This window comes from Protopterus annectens, chromosome 5.part0 (assembly GCF_019279795.1).
Source record: "Protopterus annectens isolate FY-2018-M chromosome 5.part0, PAN1.0, whole genome shotgun sequence".
Taxonomy (NCBI): Eukaryota; Metazoa; Chordata; order Ceratodontiformes; family Protopteridae; genus Protopterus; species Protopterus annectens.
The window spans coordinates 624,458,011-624,480,692 of record NC_056735.1 but is presented as its reverse complement, the minus strand read 5'-3'; the positions used below and the strand labels follow the sequence as shown (position 1 = coordinate 624,480,692).

Sequence of the window (22,682 nt, the reverse complement as noted above, 5' to 3'; positions counted from 1 at the left end):
TACACTCAAACATCTACATTTATGGTAAGTGTACACAACTGTACTATGTTCTTCATGTTTCACTGTTGCAGTCATCACATTTGGGTTGATTCCCTAATGCTAAGGAAGGGTGGAGGTAGTTAAAGAGCATTAGGGCTAGCAATCAAGCCCTGTAAGACTGCTATGGAAAATCCAGCTCTGGATTTAGAAAAGATAGGCAGGTGGTAATGCTTGGTGAAAGTATGTACAGAGCTCCAGGTTGCAGCTTCCAGGATGTCCCTAGTAGGAACTCCTCTGAGAAATGCCATAGAGGTAGATGCAGCCCTGGTGGAATGTGATCTTATCCCCTGTGGGGTAGGTTTTCCATGGTGCTTGTAGCAGAAATTAATGCAATGGGCTCTCCAATCTGGAAATGGTTTGCTTTGAAATGGCTTTCCCCTCTGCCCCTGCAGCAAAGCTAACTAGCAGCTAGTCAGATTTTCTGAGAGGCTTGGTCCTGTCCAAATAGAATCTAAGCTCTGTGCACGTCCAGAGAATGCAGTATCCTTTTCCCTTTACTTTGAGGATTAGGGAAAAAAGTAGGCAAATGAATGGACTGGTTTAGATTCACACAAGACACAACCTAGGGCATAAAGGATGGGTTAGTCCTGAGGAAAACCCTGTCCGCATGGAAGATAATGAAGGGTTCCACTGCCGTGAGAGTCTGCAGTTCAGACACTCTTCTTGCTGAAGTGATGGCTAGAAGTAAGGCTGTTTTCCAAGACAGGAATTTCAACTCTGCTGTAGCAGCTGGTTCAAAGGGGGGAAGAGTGAGTTTTTCCAATACAATGTTAAGGTCCCAGGCTGGAGTGGAACTCTCCTGGGGGGTCTTAAATTTTTGGCCCCTCTAAGGAAATGTTTTAGCAGGGGATGAGAGAAGAGGGGTGGCTCAGTATTATAATGTGCTGAAATGGCAGAGGCATGAATCTTATTTGAAGAGAAAGATAGGCCCTTGTGGAGCATTTCTGTTAAGTAATCTAGAATATGAGGCAAGCTGGGCACCGTTGTGCCCATCCCCCGAGTCTGGCTCCAGGAACAGTATCATTTCCACTTTTCTGAATAGGATTTTCTAGTACTAGGCCTCCTTGCTTCAAGAATGACATCCAGCACCTGCTGAGGGTTGTTAGAGGTGAGCTCAAGGAATTAGCCAGGCTGCAAGGTTCAGGGTTTGAAGCTGAGGCTGCAGAATCTGGCCCACCTGCTGGTCAACAGGGAAGAGGTCTGAGGCAGGTGCCATGGTTGTAGCACTGTTGGACTGCGCAAAAGGGGGTACCAGTGCTGGCGTAGCCAGTCTGGTGCAATCAGTATTGTCCTTGGCTTGTCCTGTTTGATCTTTAGTAGAACCTTTGAGAGGAGAAGCAGAGGGGAAAAGGCATAAATTGATAGGCTTTCCCAGGTAAACGACAGGGCATCCACTTTCTAAGCTTGACTATGGGGAGTTCTGGTGCAGAATTTGTTCAATTGGAAGTTCTGAGGGGAGGCAAACAGGTCTACCTCTGGGGTCCCCCATTCGTTCCTCAAGAGCTTGAATATTTTGGGTTCCAGTTTCCATTTGTGTGGGTCCATGAGATTTTTTTTTCCAGTTATTTTTATTTTTACTTTTACATTAATAAATGTCACAAATAAAAACCGTCTTACAACATGACCATATATATGTTATACATTGATGTCAAATACCACACGATATAGGTTGTACAACATATCTATTTACACTATGTACATAGATGCTTTCACTGTTAATTCCACAGTTATATAGACAGTATATACATTCGTAATATCCAAGTTATTATTTAATATCTGAACTTGTATGTGTTCTTTGGTTCCATTATAGTGTATTTCTAAGTTGCTGTGTGATGAATTATGCTAATATGATATTAAAGGTTTGTTCCCAAATTTCTCTGGATTTCATATTTTTGTTTCTTTTATCTATTATTATTTTATGATCTAAAAGGTGTTGTATAGCTACTTGTTTAAAACCCTCCCAAGAGATATTTATCGTATCTAGCCATTTAAAAGCTATATACAGTTTAATTAGTAGGAAAATTGTTAAAAGTGTATTTGCTTGTTTTCTTGGTATGTTCATAGGTTGGTATGTTCATAGGTAGGTACTGGGCTATCTGCCCAAAGGCATATATTAGCCCAGCCACATAGTGCGGTATTCACCGCCCCTTTGGTTAGGTCCCTAGGCCCTTGATCTAGCACCTAGTACCCTTGGCCCCTATCTAGTAGAGCTGTTGGTATGATCCCTGGTGTGAACATTCTGTTACCCATCCACTCAAGGTTCCTCTTGAAGAGTGATAGTGAGGGGCTCTGTCTTAAGTAGATTGGGACCTTGTTCCATAGCAAGGGAAGTCTTTGCGAAGGGAATCTATCCCTCCAGCATGTTCTATTCATTGCTGTGCGGATCCCTAGAGCGTGTAGCTAGAGTAGATTTTGTTTTGCTAAGATGGAGCATGTTCAACAGTTCTGGGTTGGACATGGCTCTGTATGTTAGACAGAGATAATCTCTGAGAAGGTGGTATGCAACAGAGAAAAGTCTTAGTTTTTTCAATCGTGCTGCATAGGGCAACTGTTTGAGGCCAGTAATCCTCTTAGTGAGGTACCTCTGTGGTCTCTCCAGCTGCTGGAGATGCCTAGCCAGGTACATTCCAATTGGTGCATTGGACTCAGTAATGGGTCTGATGAGGGAAGAGTAGAGGGGCACCACTACATCCTTAGATCTTGATGCAAACCCTTTCTTGATCAGATGGGTCACATAGAAGGATTTTCTAACCACCTTGGCAACATGGTTATCAAAGGAAAGCTATCTACTTGGGTCCCTAGATTCCTTATTACTTCTTCAGATTTCAGGGGGTTACCTCCTATGTGGTAGTTCGCAGGTACTCTGTTTTTTTTCCAAAGGGGATTACTACGCATTTTTTAGCAATTAGCTTGAGACCATGTCTTTGACACCATGCATCAGTCTCATTAAGGCCCTTCTGGAGGATATCCATGTCGGCCAGAGACTCTATTATAGCACCCAGTTTGCAGTCATCCGCAAACTTGGTCAGCCACAGCCCTTCAGTGCTTGTCTGTACTTCTGAGAAGTATATGCCAAACAGGAGGGGCCCCAGGACAGAGCCCTGAGGCACACCGCTCTTTACTGGTATGGATTTGGACATAGATCCTGCTACTCTTACTTTGAGGGATCTGTCTGACAGCCAGTTTGCGATCCATCTTGTGACGCAAGGGTTTATGCCCAGGTTGGTGAGTTTATCAATAATACCCGAATGGGGAATGGTGTCAAATGCTTTAGCAAGGTCAAGGTAAGCCGTGTGTACCTCCTTTCCCTTATCTATAGCCTGAGTAACGGTCTCAAAGAAGTCCACCAGGTTCAGGAGGCATGATCTGCCTTTGACGAAGCCAAACTGTGTGGGGTCAAGTGTTGGAGGTTCCCAATCTCTCCATTTAGGAGTTCCAAAACGATTCACTCCATTGCTGAGTTCCATAATGATTCGCTCCATTGCCTTACAGATCAGACTGGTCAGGCTTACTGGTCGGTAGTTCCCAGGGTCGGTTGTGGGCCCACCCTTGTGCAGCGGAACCACCGTTGCTGTGTGCCATTCTATGGGCACATATCCTGTCGAGAGGCTGAGACTGAACAGGGTATTCAGATGCGGGGTTAATTCATTTTGGAGCTCGCGTATGACACAGCCCGGGACACCATCTGGTCCCATGGAGGCAGTATTTTAAACTTAGATAGAGCCTTATTAACCAACGTATCAGTAATAATTGGAGTTACACAATCCCCTGGAATAGTAATAAGCCCTGTAGGTGGTGAGGGGGGGGGGGATTTGCACTGAGCCTATCAGCCAAGATGTTGGCAATGTCAGTGGGGTCAGTGTATTCTGCTCCATTTTGTACTACCTCAGAACAGACCTGAGCGTCGCCATTTAGGTTTTTGACGTAACCATAGAAGGCCTTATGGTTATCTTGGGCATCCTTGGCAGCCTTCTTTTCGAAATTGGCTTTAGGTGACTTGATGAGGGCCCTCAATTTCTTACTAATGCTGATCAGGGATGATTTTTCTACTTGAGATTTGGCCTATTTTTGTACAAGTCTCCTCCTTTTATTGTATAGTTTGCTTATGGCCGGGGTCCACCAGACTGGTTTCTTCTTGCTTGAGGAAGGAGTCTTGGTTTTATTTGGGATAGCATGGTCCATGCAGGATAGCATGGTCCATGCAATCCTGAAGATGTATATAAAGTGCTTTGGTGTAGGATTCTGCATCCTGGATATCATTATCCTTCTGCAAGGGAATAGTGAAGCTTTCCACTTCTGACGCAAGTAGTTTGAAGTTTGCTTTAGAAAGGTTTTTTACGATGGTTTCTTTGACTGGGGGAGGTGGAGTGGTGAGGACGTCCAGGGTTATCAGTTTGTGGTCTGATCTGACCAGAGAGGGAGTGATAACGGGTGTGGTACAATGGGCGCTCATATTTGTGACGACTAAATCCAATATGTTGTCCCCTCTAGTGGGAGAGCATACCAGTTGTTCAAGGGCATTTGAATTTATAAATTCTATGAACCGCTGGGCACAGGAGTTAGAACTTTGGTCGTTCGCCCAGTCTATACCAGGGTAGTTGAAATCACCTAAAATTATGGTGTTTGGTAGGACCTTTATATTTTCCAATGCCTCAAGGAATGCTGAGTGAGCATCTTGGGACATGGTGGGCGATCTATAACAGGCTACGACTTGAAATGAGATTTTGCCTGCTGATAGTTGCGCATGGATGATCTCTGGGGCATCATGCTGCGTCACTAACCTGGAGATGTGGGTTTCCTTGATAAATATGGATACACCTCCACCCTTTGTACTGCGATCTGGTAACTGAGGCCGGAAGGCATGATATGAATTGTAACCTGGTAGTGCTGGGGTGCTCTCTGGAGCCTTGAACCAGGTTTCCGTCACTGCACAAACCGATTTTCTCCATACTGAGGAGTGCCTCAAGTGTGCATTTTGAGGTTGAGATTTCTGGCATTGAGCAGCATTACCCGTAGTTTTTGGTTACCTGTGCTGGTTACAGTGGTTGGTTTGTCCTTTGAGCCTTGCCTAAAAAAGGCACTATGGGGACGGCAAGAGCCTTGGCCAGTATTCGAAAGCCTAGGGGTGACAGGTGCAAACCATCTCTGGAAAAACAGCGAGGCTTATCTATCATGTCATCCCAGGCAGACAGACACTGGATCCCCTTAGAATGACACCAGATGCTTAGCCAATTGTTGAAATTGATCATTTTGTCTTTGTATTGTGGTATCATTCTAGGTGAAGGTAGTATGCTACTCAAGGTCAGGGTCATACCAGCTTGGGCTACATGATCAGAGAGCTCAATGTCTCTCTTCATGTAGTCTAGGGAGGTACGTCTTAGATCATTCACACCAACATGTACAATGACAGCGTCATACTTATACTTGTTCTGGAGTGACCTAAGCCCCTGTATTATGTGGCGGATCCTAGCACCCGACAGGGAGCTGACAGTAACCTTCTCCTTGTTCAGCCTGGTGAGTGGAACATCTGTGTGCCTTACTATAGAGTCTCCTATTACTAGAGTGTTTGGTATGGTGTTTTGCCTTAGGGGCCGTCGTGAGGCACACTGCTGAGGTGAATTGTGTGTTTTCTGGCTTGTGTTTGGAGGTGCAGGTTGCTTGCTTGTCTGCTTTGGAGGGCACTGTTTCTTTTTCAGATTGGTACCTAGTGCCACCGAATATGTTTTTGTGTATTTATGTGTATGTTTTGCCAGTGCTTGTTTTGTAGCTCCATGTGTGACTGGTGGTGTGATGCTAGTGTGTCTCCTCTCCTCTTAACTGTCTGTTACAGTCATGGGTTGAGAGCGCTTAGCCTCCAGTCTGGCTGTGTATTTGCATCTCTCACAAGTGTTTGTGTCTAGAGGTAAGAGGAGAGGGTTGTCTGTATACATGAGGCAGTTGTGACATTGCCTCAGGATGCCCAATTCCACCACATGAACTGGAGAGTACACCTGAAGCTAACCTCTGGACATGCTTGGAAGAGTGAGTTTCACTTGTCTTGCGGACAGTCGAGGGTCTTATGCGGTATTATAATACTGCTGTGTAGGAGATTTGGAAAATAATAGTGCTGTCTAGGAGATTTGGACAAATGCTGATTTGGGTTATGCAAGTGCTGCAATAAGAGCAGTTGATCTGAAGCACTTGAGTTGAGGCTTGCCTAGTTCTAAGGGGAAAATTTGCAGCGCAGACTTTGTGGAGCCAGGAATAGTATACCCCAGCTAACAGACGCTGCTCTGTGCGTAAGACCACACAAAAAGAGAGTTGCAGGGTTTTAAGAGAGAGAGATCAAGGAGTTTGGAATTGACCCAAAATGGCCAATAAAACTACAGTTTCTAGGCAGTAACCACTCCTACAGAGACAGGCAGGCTGCTCAGTGTTAACCACTGCCACTGGTGAACACAGAGACTTCCCTTTAGCCCAAGTAAGCACTGGCCTCCAAGAAACTTACAGTTGGGTGGGAGAATGTGTAATACAGTGAATTCCCAAGTTAATGTTGATGTTTGATAACCTGTTTTTTGTAACTGTACCTTGAGAGAGTTCCAGAGTTTATAGACACATTTACAGCTCCAAAATACATGGATTAAGTCCCCAAAATACATGGATTAAGTCAGCTATCTGGCCCTTACAGTGTGGGCAGAAAGGTGATTTTGATGCGTTAAAGTTGTGTAGGATTGCAGGTGTAAAATAAGCATTACTACTGATCATGAGCCGAGTGTATGCTAACTTTTTGAGGGGTATAATCATCAGTGTTAGACTGATTGCCTGGCTTATTTGCTGATCATCTATGGCTGGTTTAATTTTTCTCCAGTAGTTAGAGAAGAGGAGGTCTTTCTGCTATTTGATTTCATTTATCATTTTATATGAATTAGTAATAGTTTTCTTTGTTGTGATAATAGTTTTCCAAAACCTGCTACAAGTTTCTATGTCACTATTGGTCATAGTAACATTTTGGAGGTAAATGGAACACAGTTCTTTGATTTGTCTTAGGATTATTGTGTGTGATTTAGGGAGGTTTAAGTTGGTCCTCATTTCTTGTATTGAACAGTTAAGGTAGGGATAAATATCTTGGATTGTTTTATCTTTCAGTCCGGGAAAAGGGACTAAGTCCAGCATCTTATTGGTTATTTTTAAATTTGGGTTTTTATGAAGGGGTTGCAATATTGTCATGGCTTGTCTAAGGTTCAGGAATTGAAAGAGTTTTTGCGCTAAGTTGATAGAATGTTTTAAGGGCTCTATAATGTTATAAGTTTGTATTTCTTTCTGCTTCAGGAATGGAAGTGCTTTGGGATTGAAACCTAGAGCTTTAATATATCTATAATAGATTGTCACCCAAAGAGGAGACCAATTTTCTATTGACGAGTTATGTTCAGCTATTCTTAATATTCTGTTAGTGTTAATGATAGAGTAGTACATTTTAAAATCTGATAGATTTAGTCCTCCTTTGCTTTTGGGGAGTGGTCATTTTGGATAGGAGATTCTGTTTTTTTTTGGGTTCCCATATAAATTTTGCTAGGAAGGTATGAATTTATATGAAGAATTTATTATGTATTGTTGTCTGCGATGTCATGAATATATACATTAGTCTAGGTAAAATGTTCATTTTGATTACTGATACTTTGGCCAAGAATGGTAGTTTTAGGTTGTTCCATCTTTTACAGTCTTGCATTATATTTTGCCATTTAAGGTTTACATTGTGTTGGTAGAAGTCTTTGTTATTCTGGAAAAAGGTGATTCTCAGGTATTTAGTTTCTTCTTTTGTATTTCTTGCGTTTAACAATGGTATTAGTGAGATGAGTTTGGGTGTTTATAGGGGGAAAATATTAGTTTTATTGAGGTTTAGTTTGTAGTTAGACAGTCGAGGAATGTTCAATTGCAGCTATTATTTTGTTTATATCTGAATTTGTAGTGCAGTATATGTTCAGATCATCCACAAATGCAGTGAGGTATATTTTGAAGTTGTGTATTGATGGAGGATTGTGGTATGTGTTTTGTTTAATGTATAGAAAGAGTGGTTATAGGTTAAACAGGAAGGGTGATAATGGGCATCCTTGTCTTGATCCATTTTTTATTAGGATCCTATTTGACCAAGTTTTATTTATATATAGAGATGTGTACGGGTTGCTATAGAGAGTTTGGATGATCTGAATTAAGTTATTGGGTATATTAAAGTAGGGTAGTGTTTGGAGTAAGAACTCTAGATTAACCCTATCAAATGCCTTGTGGGCATCCACTACCATTGTGTAGATGTTGATATTGTATCGGTTAGCGTAGGATATTAGTGCATCTAATGTTAATGTATTGTCACTAGTCTGTCTATGTGGTGTACAACCGGATTGTTCTGGGGAGATGATTTTCTCTATCAGGTTTTTCATTCTGTTTGCAAGTATAGAGGTAAATATTTTAGTATCTATATTTAAGAGGGAGATAGGTCTGTAGCTGTCGGGGTTTTTCTGGGTCTGTGTGTTCTTTTAATATAAAAATGGTTTTAGAGGCATTAAAGTGGATATCATTTATTTTATAGTTTATTAGGTAATTCAGTGTATAGTATAGTAGTTTGGCTATCAAGGGGGAAATGCTTTGTAAAATTCTGATGCGAGTCCATCCGGACCCAGAGCCTTATACGCTTTTAAGTGTTTGATTGTTGTAATAATTTCACTGATGGATATCGGTTCAGTTAGTTTTTTTTTTGTTGGTCTAAATTGTTTAGGGAATTTCAGTTTTTGAAGGAAGAGAGTTCTATCTTCCTTTGAGGTTTGTAGTATCTGTGCTCCATATATTTGAGAGTATATTTGTTCAAATGTTTTAATAATGTCTTCATTTTTTGTGCAGTTTTTGTCTCTGTAGATTATTTCTGATATATTGGAGGCATTTTTGTGTTGGGAGATCATTCTGACCAGAGCTCTATATGGTATTTGAGCTTCTTCTGCTTAAGTGGCTAACATTCTGACTTCAGAAAAAGATAGGCTCCTGGTTTCTAACATATAGATCCCTTTGCAGTTTTAAAAGTTCTGCTTCTGTTTGGTTTTTAGGGTTATTTATTAGTTCTTTTTCAAGATGCTCTATTTTCCCTTTCAGTATATGCTCCTCTTTCAGTTGTATTTTTAATAGTATGCTGCTTTTTTGATAAACAATCCTCTAATTTGTGCTTTGGTTGCAGCCCATTCTATGTCAGTTGGTACTTGGGAGTTAGTGATATTTGTAAGAGCTATTTTTAGTATTGCTTCTGTTTCTTTTATTACATCCATTTTGGAAAGTAAATTAGGGTTTAATGACCAATTATGACCCCTATTCTCTAAATATATCTTTTTGTCCCAGTTAATGTTCAGTGTGATTTTGGAGCGATCTGAAAAGAACCTGGTATGTATAGTTATTGTTGGGTCCATGCTAATGAATATGTCAGAGATTAAGAAGTCTATCCTTGACCACATTTTGTGGCATTGCGAATAGAATGTGAATTTTCCTGTTTTATCTGCACTGTTCCCATATTTGAAAGGGTCATATAGTTTGAAATCTTGTTTGAGTTCATTAAGGGCTAATGTGGCTTGTTTATTATGTGATTTGGTCAGATTAGATTTATCCTTTTCTGTGTTTTGATATGTGTTCCAATCACCTCCAATCACTGGGTAGTGATCTTTAAATTAGTTTAAGATTGGGTATAATGACATAAAAAAGTGTTGTTGGTTATTACAGGGTGCGTAAACATTAAGTACCATTATAGGTTTTGATATTGTAGAACTACTAAATGCTACGCAACACCATCTTCCCTCCTAGTTAGCTTTGGTTTTAAGTATTTTTTCCTTAAATTGTTTTTTAATTATTATGGCAGCCCCAGCACTGTTTATTTTCCCCTCTGAAGCTATGATTTGACTTATCCATTTCTTTCTGCTAATTTCTGCCCATTGCTCTGCAGTCAAGTGTGTTTCTTGTATTAGTATGAGGTTGGCTGTGGTTTTTAATGTAAGGTGTAAGAATAGTTTTCTTTTCTTCTTGTTTTGGAGCCCTTTAACATTCCATGATTCTATTTCCCACATTTATTTATTAGGTGTATTCCTTAGATATGCTATGTATATTAGTTTTGTTATCTTTGTATGTGTTACTGTGATATGGTTTAGGAAAGCATCTATTTATCCCCGTCCCTACTCTGTGCCTAGCCACTATATCCCTGGACCAGGAATAATCAAGGGGGGAGGATGAAGGTTCGTTATATGGTTTACCTTTACGTCTAATCTTGGAACGGGTTTTCTTTTTAGATATAGATTTAACCCATAGTATCCCCCCTGTGTTACTATAAACAATGTGGACAAAGCTGAACAAACTAGTTCCCTCAACAAACACTGCTACTTAATATCCCCTAGCTTCTTCCAACAAATTATTTATACAAAGTACAGTTTTGTACCTACCATAAATGTAGATGTTCGAGTGTTCACCCTGCTGCAGTCATCACACTTGGGTTATCCTGCCATCAGGCGGTCCCGCAGTCGGCCTGAATTCCAAAGTCTTGGTCCAGCGTCGGTTGCTGTCGCTTCTTCCCTGACGTCAGTGCGCCAGGGGTATACAAGAGGCATCAGACGCCATTTTCTTCAGTTTTTCTTGCCCCAGATGTCAGGTGCCCCCGATAGGTAGGCAAAATATATATACGCACACACATATATATATATATATATATATATAGATATATATATATATAAATATATATATATATATATATATACCTAGATAAAAATAAAACAATACCTTTAGGCACAAGCAAATACACCACAGAGGTTGTATAGGATAGAGTGGTATAGATAAGTTCAGCTAGTACAGAGGGGATGGAGGGAGGGTAACCTGGACTGCAGCAGGGTGAACACTCTAGCATCTACATTTATGGTAGGTACAAAACTGTACTATGTTCATCGTGTTACCCTGCTGCAGTCATCACACTTGGTTTGAATCCCAAAGCTAAGGATGGGAGGTGGAGTTAAACAGGGTTAGAAGAAGCTAGTAGGCCCTGCAAAACTGCAGTGGCAAAACCAGCTCTAGTCTTAGAATATAGAGGTAAGTGATAGTGTTTGGTGAAGGTGTGCACTGAACTCCAAGTTGCAGCTTCCAGAATATCCTTGGTTGGTACTCCCCTGAGAAAGGCTGCTGATGTAGCTGTAGCCCTGGTGGAGTGGGACCTAATGTTAGCAGGTACCGGTTTTCCCATGATACGTGTAGCAGAAACGTATGCAATGTCCTATCCATTTAGAAATGGTCTGTTTTGAGATAGCTTTTCCTTGTGATCCTGTAGCATAGGCTACAAAGAGCTGGTCAGTTTTTCTGAAAGCCTTAGTTTTATCCAAGTAGTAACGTAATTGCCTGTGAATGTTCAAAGAGTGCAGGAGTCTTTCTCCTTTGTTCTGGGGTTTTGGGAAAAAGGTGGGCAAATGAATTGTTTGGTTAAGGGCCACACTGGATACCACCTTTGGCATAAAGGAAGGGTTATAGTTCATAGAGAAAAGTACAGTTTTGTACCTACCATAAATGTAGATGTCCGAGAGGAATGCATCTGCAGTCTTTACAAATGGGTTGTCCTGTCGTCAGGCAGCCCTTCGGTCGGCCGGATTCCAAAGTCTGGGTCTGGCTTCGGCTGGTGTCGCACTTCACCCGATGTCATTGCGGCAGTTATTTGGGTATAAAGGCATCAGCTGATGCCATTTTCCTCCGTGTTTCTTGCCCCAGATGCCAGGTGCCCTCTTGGATGGCTAAATTTGGATAAATGTCAAAGTTTCCAAATAGTAGAGAGCAAACACACAAAATAAGCATGTATGTACATATATACAAACAAATACACCATAATATATCCCCCCCAAGCTAGCTGAAGATTGGCAAATACCCTAGGAGTACCTCAGAGGGGAATGAGGGTGGGTAATCCTGACTGCAGATGCATTCCTCTCGGACATCTACATTTATGGTAGGTACAAAACTGTACTATGTCCTTCAAGGATGCATCTGCAGTCTTTACAAATGGGTAGAATACCATAGCTAAACTAGGGGAGGAGGAAATGAGAAGATATTATGGTGTAGTTAGGATCCCTTGCAAAACAGCAGTGGCAAAACCAGCACGGGATCTAGAGTATAGAGGTAAGTTATAATGCTTGGCAAATGTATGCACGGAGGTCCAAGTAGCAGCCTCTATAATGTCCTTGGTAGCCACTCCTGAAGAAAGCTGTGGTAGTGGCAGTAGCCCTTATGGAGTGAGGCCTGATGTTCTCTGGAGTTTTCTTTCCATGGTAGGAGTAACAAAATGTAATGCAATTTCCTATCCATTTGGAGATTGTCTGTTTAGAAATTGGTTTTCCTTCCTTTCCTGTTGCATATGCTACCAGAAGCTGGTCAGTTTTTCTATTGTTTTTTGTCCTGTCCAGGTAGTAGTGTAATTGTCTGTGTACATCCAAGGTATGTAAGAGCTTTTCTCCCCTGTTCTGTGGGTTGGGGAAGAATGTAGGAAGGTGGATAGCCTGATTTAAAGAGACTCTGGATACCACCTTAGGCATAAATGTAGGATTTGTTCTCATGGACACTCTATCTTGATGGAAGATCAGGAAGGGTTGCACTGCCATTAATGCCTGTAGTTCAGAGACCCTTCTTGCTGAAGTTATTGCCAGCAGGAAAGCAGTCTTCCAGGATAAGTATTGTAATTCTGCTGTTGCTGCTGGTTCGAAAGGAGGAAGAGTCAGTTTTTCTAGCACAAAGTTTAAGTCCCATGCTGGCAATGGAGGTTTCCTGGGAGGTTTTACATTTTTAATTCCTCTCAGAAACTGTCTGAGCAGAGGATGCGAGAAGACAGGAGGATCCAAGCTGTATTCTGCTGAAATAGCTGATGCATGTATCTTGATGGAAGAATAGGACAGGCCTGTATGGAAGAGCTCCAAGTACTCCAGGATGTTGGCTATGTTCACCAGTGTCACATCTTGCCCTTTGCAGTACTCCAGATGAGATATCTTTTCCATTTTGCTGCATAATTCTTTCTTGTTGAAGGTCTGAGCCTCCATGATTATGTCTTTAACCCTTTGGGATAAATTTGGGTTAATTGCTGTTATGTAATGTTCCAGGCAGTTAGCTGCAGAGTTTTTAGGTTTGGATGCAGGATGTTGTAGTTGTTCTGTGTTAGCAGTAATGGGATCAGGGGCAGTGTCCATATTTGTTCCCGGGACATGCTCCTCAGCAGTGGATACCAATGTTGTCTTGGCCAGTCTGGGGCTATCAGAATGATCCTCGGACGCTCCTCTTTGATCTTCAGAAGCACATTGTGCATCAAAGGAAGTGGTGGGAATGCGTATGCTGTCAGGTTTTTCCAAATGAAAGATAGGGTGTCCACCTTCCAAGCAAGTGGGTGGTAAGTCCTTGTGCAGAATTTCTTTAACTGGTGATTGAATGGGGATGCAAACAAATCTATTTGTGGTAATCCCCATTCTCTTGTGATAGTTTTGAAGATGTCCGGATGCAGCATCCATTCGTGGGCATCTGTTGTAGTTCTGCTTAATATGTCTGCTAGAATGTTCTCCTTCCCTGGTACATAAATTGCCTGTAACTGAATGTTGTAGCTCAGAGCCACATCCCATAGGTCCAGTGCCAGCCGGCATAGAGGGTATGAGTGTGTGCCTCCCTGTTTGTTGATGTACCACATAACTGTGGTGTTGTCTGTCCTTATCATCAACTGGCCTTCTTGGAGAAAAGGTCTGAATGCCTGGATTGCCAATTTTACTGCCATCATTTCTTTTAGATTTATGTGCAGATGCAGCTGGTCTTGAGTCCATAGGCCCTGAATGCACTTGTCCATCATGTGTGCCCCCCAACCGAGGTCTGAGGCATCTGTCGTGATGGTTTGTCTTGGTTGACTTTTGCAGAAGGGCAATCCTGTGTTTGATTGGCAGGCCTGAGCCCACCATAGGAACTCTTGCTTCAGGCATGGGATCATTGGAATTTTGGTTTCTAGGCTGTGCTTGTGCTGGGACCACAAATTCTTTAGGTACCACTGTAGCTTTCTCATATGCAGCCTGGCATGAGGGACCAGTATTATGCAGGATGCCATGAAGCCTAGAGCTTGTAGCACTTTTCTTGCAGTTAGATGGTTCTGCTTTGTTAAGGCCAAGAAGTAGAGAGGAAGCTGCTCTTTCTTTTCTGCAGTTAGAAATGCCATTTGTTTTGATGTGTCCAGTTCTGCACCCAGAAAAGTTATTCTTTGGGATGGAATCAGCCTTGACTTTTTTGTATTGACTGTATATCCCAGGGCTTGCAGCAGGTAGATGACTCTTTGTAAGTCTTCTGTTAGTTTGTTTTGTTGTCCGCTTGTATCAGGCAGTCGTCCAGGTAGGGATAGATTTGAATCCCCTGAAGTCTGCAATGAGCGATTACTGATGCCAGGCATTTCGTGAACACTCTGGGCAGTAGATAAGCCAAAGGGCAATGCTGAGAATTGATAATGCTCTGATCCTGCAAGAAATCTGAGGTATCTTCTGCAAATTAGTCTTATGGGGACGTGCAGGTATGCCTCCTTGAGATCTAGAGTTACCAGCCAAGACTCCTTGCCCAGCATGGGAAGAAGCTGCTGTAGGGTCAGCATTTTGAATTTTGGAACAATGAGGAATGTGTTTAAAGTGGACAGGTCTAGAATAGGCCTCCATTTGTTTTCTTTTCTTGGTACCAGGAAGAGTCTGGAGTAAAATCCCTTCCCTTGCTCCATAGATGGTACCTTTTCCACAGCTCTCATTCTTAATAATTGAGATATTTGTTTTAGAGCTTCTGTCCTTTGAGTAGGTGGAAGGTTTGGCATTCCTCTCTTTCCTGGTAGAGTATGGAAATGGAACCTGTAACCTTGGTCTATAGTTTGCAAAATCCATTTTTCTCTTGTAATGCAGTGCCAGTTTCTTGAAAATAAGGTTAGCTTTCCGCCTAAGGGTGCTTCTAGTTGTTCCCTGGTAGGCGGTGCCACTGCCAAGTCACTGTGATTGAGTTGTTGTAGTGGTGGTGGCTGTATCCGTGCCTCGTTGGTTGTTACCCTGCCACTGGCGACCCCTGTAGGCACCCCTGGATTGGTTTCTGCCTCTAGAGAGCCTATTCCTGCCTCTTTGTGCCTTAGAGGAGTCCGGAAAGGACCAATTCTTGGAGGGCCAGTTCCTGCTAAACCTTGGAGGTTGAACTTGTAAGAAATCTTTCACTGTTTGCACAGATTTTGCTTTCTCTTCCATCTTTTTTAGTACCTGCTGTGCAGGAACCAAATAAATTGACCTTGTCCATAGGTGCATCCAAAAGCTTAGATTTGACGTGTTCTGGTAATGCCTGTTCTTTCAACCATGCATGCCTCCTGATAACTGTGCCAGTCATGGCTGATCTAAAGGAAGCCTCCAGTGCATCATAGCCACATTTTAAAGAATGGTTACTAACCTGCTGTATATTATGTACCATTTCTTGAACATACTTTTTATCTAAAGATTCTTCAGAGGACAGCTTTTTAGTCAACTGGTCAAGCATAAACTCTTGATATTGAAGCATATGAAATTGGCAGTTCAAAGCTCTAGCTGACAAAGTAGCAGAGGTGTAAACTTTTTTACCCCATCTCTCTAAGGACCTGGATTCCCTCTCAGAAGGGAGGGTTTTTAGAAGAAGTAGCTGCTACAGCTTTAGGACCCTGGGAGATAGTCTCTGGATCCGCAAAAGGAGCCTTATATAAGTGGTGATGAGTGTCCGGGACCCTGTAGTACCTATCGGGCTTAGCAGGAGCCGGAGGTAAAGAATCAGGAGCAGAGCAAGCATCATTAAATGCATCATCAACAACAGGGAGAACTGGAGGTATAGCTAAAGGCCTATGCTGTGGCAAATGTAGAAAGGTCCCAAGCCTTTTTCTAGAGTCTGAGAAATCTTGGCCCTGCCACTGAAATTGTTCCCTCATAGCATGCAAGGTTTCCCCAAAGGAAAATTCCTCAGGAGGAGAGGCTGAAGGGATGGACTCCTCAGCATCAGAGTCTTCGTAAGGAGAATAAGAAGCCTCAGGAGGGTCTGTATGTTCTGAGTCATCAGAGGAATCATCTGTGGATACTGGCTCAGGGGGCTCTGCTCTAGGCCTCTTTTCTGGAGGAGGGAGAGAGGCCCTGTCTGGATGAGGCTGGGCTCCACAATTAAAGAGATGAGATCCTCAGCCAAAGAAAGCATATGGGAGCTGGTGCTGGGCCTGTGAGAGGGGCTTGGCAGGCACAGCTTTTGATGCTTTGGCTGCTTTAGCCCTGGCAAAGGCCTTAATAGACATGGCTGGAGGAGGCCTAGCAGCTCCACGTGCAGCGGTAGAGATATCCAGGGAATGGTGTCTGATAAATCCTGTGAAACCGCAACAGAAGGTTGGATTTCAGCAGCCGCTCTACCAGGTTTCAAGAGACCTCGGTAGAAGGCAAGTTTTCGGCTGAAGAAAGTACCGCTTGCTCGCTTTCGGCCGAAACCGAGACACTCGTGGTTTGCTTAACCGCGGTTTCGGCCGAAACCGCGGACCGCGAGTGTCGGTCCTTTTCTTTACGTTTTTTGGTTATTTGCATAGTCGGAGGATCAGACGGCATAATGTAGGCAAAATCGGAGACGAAAATCTGCTCAGCAAAGTCCGACCGACGTCTAAGCGTCCGTCGGTTAAAAAAAGCACAGGCTAGACAAGCTGCTGCGTCGTGGTCTGGGCCTAAACAATGTATGCAATAGGAGTGGAAATCTTTATGAAGTATTTGTTTCCCACAAGATAAACAGTTATTAACTTTCTCGGACATCAGCTGAGGCAAGAAAGAGTCCCCAACGGGGTACTTAGCTTTATAGAAGTCTTCGAAGTAGTATTCGGTAGAAATAATCTCTGGAACTGACCCACCGGCACTTGCGAACAGCTTCTGCTTGGGCGCCACGGCAAGAAAGACTGAGGAAAATGGCGTCGGCTGATGCCTTTATACCCGAATAACTGCCGCAATGACGTCGGGTGAAGTGCGACACCAGCCGAAGCCAGACCCAGACTTTGGAATCCGGCCGACCGAAGGGCTGCCTGATGACAGGACAACCCATTTGTAAAGACTGCAGATGCATCCTTGAAGGACATCTCTGTCTTGATGAAAAATTAGGAAAGGCTCCACTGCTATTAGTGCCTGTAGCTCTGAGACTCTTCTAGCTGATGTTATTGTTAGTAGCAGGGCAGTTTTCCATGAAAGAAATTTTAAGTCAGCTGAAAAAGCTGGTTCAAAGGGTGGCAGTGTAAGCTTTTCCAGAACAAAATTGAGGTCCCAAGTAGGTGTTGGTGCTCTCCTTGGCGGTCTTATGTTCTTAGCCCCTCTGAGGTACTGTCTTAGGAGTGGATGTGAGAATAAAGGAGGATCCGTTTTGTAATGAGCTGAAATTGCTGAGGCGTGGATCTTAATAGATGAAAAGGAAAGTCCTTTGTGCAACATCTCAGTTAAATATTGTAGAATCTGAGGAATGTTTGGATCCAATGGATTTTGGCCTTTAGCCTGGTTCCAGGCGCAAAATCTTTTCCATTTGTCTGAATAGGTTTTCCTGGTGCTGGGCCTTCTGGTCGCCAGAATGACATCCATAACAGCTTTGTTTACAGGTGTTGGCTGGTTGTTTAGGTAATTTGCCATGCAGCCAGGTTTAAAGTCTTGAGCTGGCTGTGTATTGTCTCGCTGGGTGAGCAGGTGAGGAATCTGTGGTAAAATCCATGGTGGGCCATGGGGCCATGTTCCTTAGAATTGGATACCAATGCTGGCGTGGCCAGTCTGGTGCAATGAGTATCATTTGTGGCCTCTCTAATCTGACTTTCTGCAGTACCTTTGCTAGAAGAGGCAGTGGAGGAAAGGCATAACTGTAAATGTTTTCCAACTGAATGAGAGGGCGTCCACTCTCCAAGCTTGTGGATGGAATGTCCTTGTGCAAAATTTTTGAAGTTGGTAGTTTTGGGGGCTTACAAACAGATCTATGTCTGGGCGTCCCCATTTTTGAGCTATCATTGCAAATACTTGTGGATCTAGTTTCCACTCGTGTGGATCCATGATGTTTCTGGTTAGGTCATCTGCCAATGTGTTTTTCTTTCCTGGCAGGAATTGTGCTTGTAATTGAACCTGGTAAGACAGTGCAGTGTTCCAACAAGGTCATTGCTTGCCTGCATAGAGGGTAGGAATGTGTGCCCCCTTGCTTGTTTATGTACCACATTTACTGTGGTATTGTCCGTCTTTAGTAGTAGTTGTCCTGGGTGTAAGAGGTCCTTGAAAGCTGTTAGGGCATTCTGTACTGCTAGCATTCTTTTTGATTGATATGCAGATGCCTCTGATGTGTAGTCCATTTGCCCTGAATGCACTGTCCTGCCATGTGTGCTCCCCAGGCATAGTCCGATGCATCTGTTGTCATAGTTTGCCTGGCTGTGGGTAAGGTGAAAGGCTGACCCTTGTTGAGGTGACATGCCTGTGCCCACCATAGAAACTCCTGTTGAAGGCAGGGAATGAGTGGTATCATTGTTTCCAAGCTGTGGTTGTGCTGAGTCCATACGCTTTTCAGGTACCATTGTAATTTCCTCATATGCAGTTTTGCAAATGGTGTTAGTAGTATGCAAGATGCCATGAATCCCAAGGCCTGCAGAATTTTTCTTGCAGGGAGTTGGGTCTTTGTTGCCATTATTTTGAAATATTGAGTCAGCTGCTGTTGCTTGTCTGGCGTGAGATAAGCCATCTGGGGCCATTGTATTCAAGCTAGCACCCAGGAATATTATGTTTTGTGAGGGCACTAGTTTTGATTTCTTTTCGTTTAGTGTGTACCCTAGGCAACTTAGAAGGTGTTTGACAAATGCCAGATGCTTTAAAAGAATGTCCTTGCTTTCTGCTTGAATAAGGCAGTCGTCCAGGTATGGGTATATTTGAATTCCTCTTTGTCTGCAGTATGCAATTACTGGTGCCAGGCATTTTGTGAAGACCCTGGGCGCAGTAGATAAGCCAAAGATCAGTGCAGAGAATTGATAATGCGTTGAACCTGCAATGAAGCGGAGGTATCTTCTGCAATTTTGTCTGATAGGGACATGCAGGTATGTCTCCTTGATGTCCAACGTTACTAGCCAAGCATTCTTGCCCAGCATGGGAAGAAACTGCTGTAGTGTTAGCATCTTGAATTTTGGTACTTGCAGATAGGTGTTCAGAATTGAAAGATCCAGAATGGGTCTCCATGCTTTGTCCTTTCTTGGGACTAGAAAGAGTCTTGAGTAAAATCCTTGTCCTTGCTCCTGTTGAATGGCTCATGTCCATGAGAGCTGTAATTTGTTTTTGTGCTTCCGCCCATTGATTTGGTGGGCAGGTTTGGCATTCCTTTTATCCTTGGTAAGGTATGAAAGTGGAATCTGTATCCTTGAGAGACAATGTTTAGTACCCATTTGTCTTTTGTGATGATGTGCCAGTTGTCTGCAAAAAATGCTAATTTTCCTCCCAGGGGAGCTGCCAGGAGAGATTTGCTTGGTAGTTTGAGGATTGAGTCATTGTGTTTGTCATCTGCTAGCTTGGGGCCTGTCTTCTCCTCCTTTCTGGGTAGCAGTACCCCATTGGCAAGGTTTGTAAGGGCCTTGTGACTGACCTCTGCCCCTTGGGCGTCTGTATTTGCCCCTCTGTGATCTGTCAGAAGCTGGAAAGAACCAGTTTTTTGTTGGCCAATTTCTGCTGAAACGAGGGGGTTGTACCTGCAAAAAATACTTGACCGTCTGCATAGACTTTGCCTTATCCTCCATTTTCTTTAAAACCTCTTCTGCTTTGACACCAAATAATACATCCTGCTGTAAAGGTGCATCCAATAATTTTGCTTTAACATGATCAGGAAGGGTCTGTTCTTTTAACCAAGCATGTCTACGTATGACAGCCAGTAACAGCTGCTCTACAGGAAGCTTCCAATGAATCAAATCCGCATTGTAAAGTATGTTTGCCCACCTGTTCAGCTGCATGCAACAGATCCTGCATTTCCTTGAATTCAGACTGTTCAGTATGTGTGCTCATTTTTCGTTTTAATTGAGACATTAGGAACTGCTGATATTTCAGCATGTGAAACTGACAATGTAATGCTCTCATAGCCAGAGTTGCTGAGGTGTATATTTTCTTTCCCCATCTATCTAGGGCTCTGGAATACCTTTCAGAGGGCACAGGATTTTTAGCCATTGAAGCTTTAGCTCCCTTAGGACCCTGGGAAATTGTTTCTGGGTCAGCCACAGGGCTTTTATAAAGGAATTTGTGAGAGTCAGGTACTCTGTAGTTTTTGTCTGGTTTGGCTGGAGCAGGAGGTAGAGAGTCTGGATTTAGACTAGACTCCAAGTAAACATCATCCACAATATCTAAAACTGGATGGATAGCAAGAGGTCTGTGCTGGGGTAATAAAAGGAACTCTCGGAGCCTTTTCTTAGAATCAGGGTAGTCCTGGCCTTCCCAGTGGAAATGTTCCCTCACGGTATGTAAAGTTTCCCCAAAGGAGTAGTCTTCAGGGGGAGATGCAGAGGGAATACAGTCCTCAGCATCAGAGTCTTCATAAGGTAGAAAAGTGTAATCCTGTTCCTCAGAAGAATCTGAGGAAATTGAAACCTGATCAGAGGAAGCAGAATCTTCCTCTTGTCTTGGTCTTTTATCAGGAGGGGGATAGGAACCTCTGATTAGGGCAATCAAATCTTCAGCCATCTTAAGCATGTTTCTTAGGCATGGGGCCTTGTACTGTAGACTGATGTACTGTCTTTTTTGGTTTTAAAGGAGTTTTAAGTTTAGAGTAAGATTTAATGGTGAGTGTAGTCGGTCTGAAAACACCTTCTGCAACCGAAGGTGTTTCCACTGCACTGGGGTCTACTTCTGCTCCGGTGTCGGAAGGGCCTAATGAAGATGGCTGCGTCGGCCTAGTAGACTCTGCTTGAGAATCTGCAGCTGTCTGGGGATCCAGTTCTGCGGTCGTCAGGGGCTGCGTAGGCACCTTACTGAAAACCGGAGAACCGGCGACAGGCCCAGCCGAGGCCTCGGAGTCTGGCTTGTTCTTAGGCTGCCTGTCCTTATCCTTGTGTTTTTTATGCATGCCGGTCGTCGGCTGCTCCGACGGCATGATATAATTAAATTTCCTACCAAAGTAATGTCGTGCGAAGTCAAAACGGCGTTTGATAGTTTGTTTATTAAACCTAGCACAAAACCGACAACCTGTGACGTCGTGGTCTGGGCCTAGGCAAGGAATACAATAGGAATGGAAGTCCTTATGAGGTATTTGCTTCCCACAAGAAATGTAATTGTTAACTTTTTCTGACATCGGACTGTGGCAAAAAAAGGTTCCCCAACGGGGTACTTAGCTTTATTGAAGACTTCGGACTGAAATTCGAATCAAAAATCTCAGGTGTCGGCCGACCGGCACTTGCGAACTGCTTCTGCTTCGGGCACCGCGTGGCAAGAAAGACTGAAGAAAATGGAGTTGGATGCCTCTTATATACCCCTGGCGCACTGACGTCAGGGAAGAAGCGACAGCAACCGACACCGGACCAAGACTTTGAAATTCAGGCCGACTGCGGGACCGCCTGACGGCAGGATAACCCAAGTGTGATGACTGCAGCAGGGTAACACGATGAACATTTATGGTATTGCATTTAAGGTACAGCATGCATTGTTTTTGTCTTGTGACTAATTCTTTCTAATAGTATTTTTAAAACAGCATATTAATATACATTCCTCAGTAAATTATAGCGATATATGTACCATAGTAATATTGTTAATCAATCTTGTCATTTTTACATTTTTCTTTCATTTGACTTCTTTTTCCTCCCCTTTATTTATTCAGATTTCGGCCTTCTTTGGTGCCTGTAGTGTTTTTCCACATCAATCTGTGTGGGTTATAAAACATATACTTTGCATCTATTTATCAGAGGTAGGAAGTATAGAGAGAAAAAAAAACAGCTTAGCCAAACAGTCCTTCTGCTATAGTTAACATATTAAGGCTATATTTACATTACCCCAAGATTGTTAGGTTATTTTACTATTTTCCTGAGATTACTTCTCTCCAGGATCTTTTAACACATTTCTAGTATTTACATAAAACATTTAACAATTTTTTTTCCTTTTTTCCCCCAATATTAGTCTACGAGCTAGCCTGTTTCTGACAGTTTATTTCTTGCCTATTATTTAAGGCTGGATTTTCATTCACCTACACAGTACTGGGTGTACTGTTTTAGTGAATGGTTCAGTTCAAAAGTACCTTATTTCTTCAAGGTTTTGCTTGCAGGTTGGTTGATATCTATGGTGCAGCTTTCTTCTTTTAGCTGGTGCAGATCAATTTTCATTTTTCAGGCAGTAAAATCTTTATGAGCTTGCGGAAATCCATTTTGTCTGACTGTTCTTAATGGAGCCCTCAAAATCGTAGGGGGACTGATTTTGCAGACCAATGTCCCAGGAGGAGGTTCCTTCCTATATTCGTGCATTGGAAACGGCAGTTGATGTACTTCCTTTTCCTGTGTTCCTCATGACTCACATCGTGGATTTAAGGGCCTAGACAGCAAGGGGAAGCTTTCAGAGTTGGATCCCAGGTAGAGTGCTCGTGAATGGGGTTGTTTTTTCACCCAAGGGTCCTTTATTGTTTTTTGTGGA

General features: G+C 42.9%; 1 protein-coding gene across 2 annotated transcripts in view; it reads right to left on the bottom strand.

Annotated features, from left to right (window-relative positions):
- The window catches only part of PPP2R3B (protein phosphatase 2 regulatory subunit B''beta), a 1,731,184-nt gene that overhangs the window by 46,058 nt on the left and 1,662,444 nt on the right, over window positions 1-22,682 (bottom strand). The window lies entirely within an intron of this gene.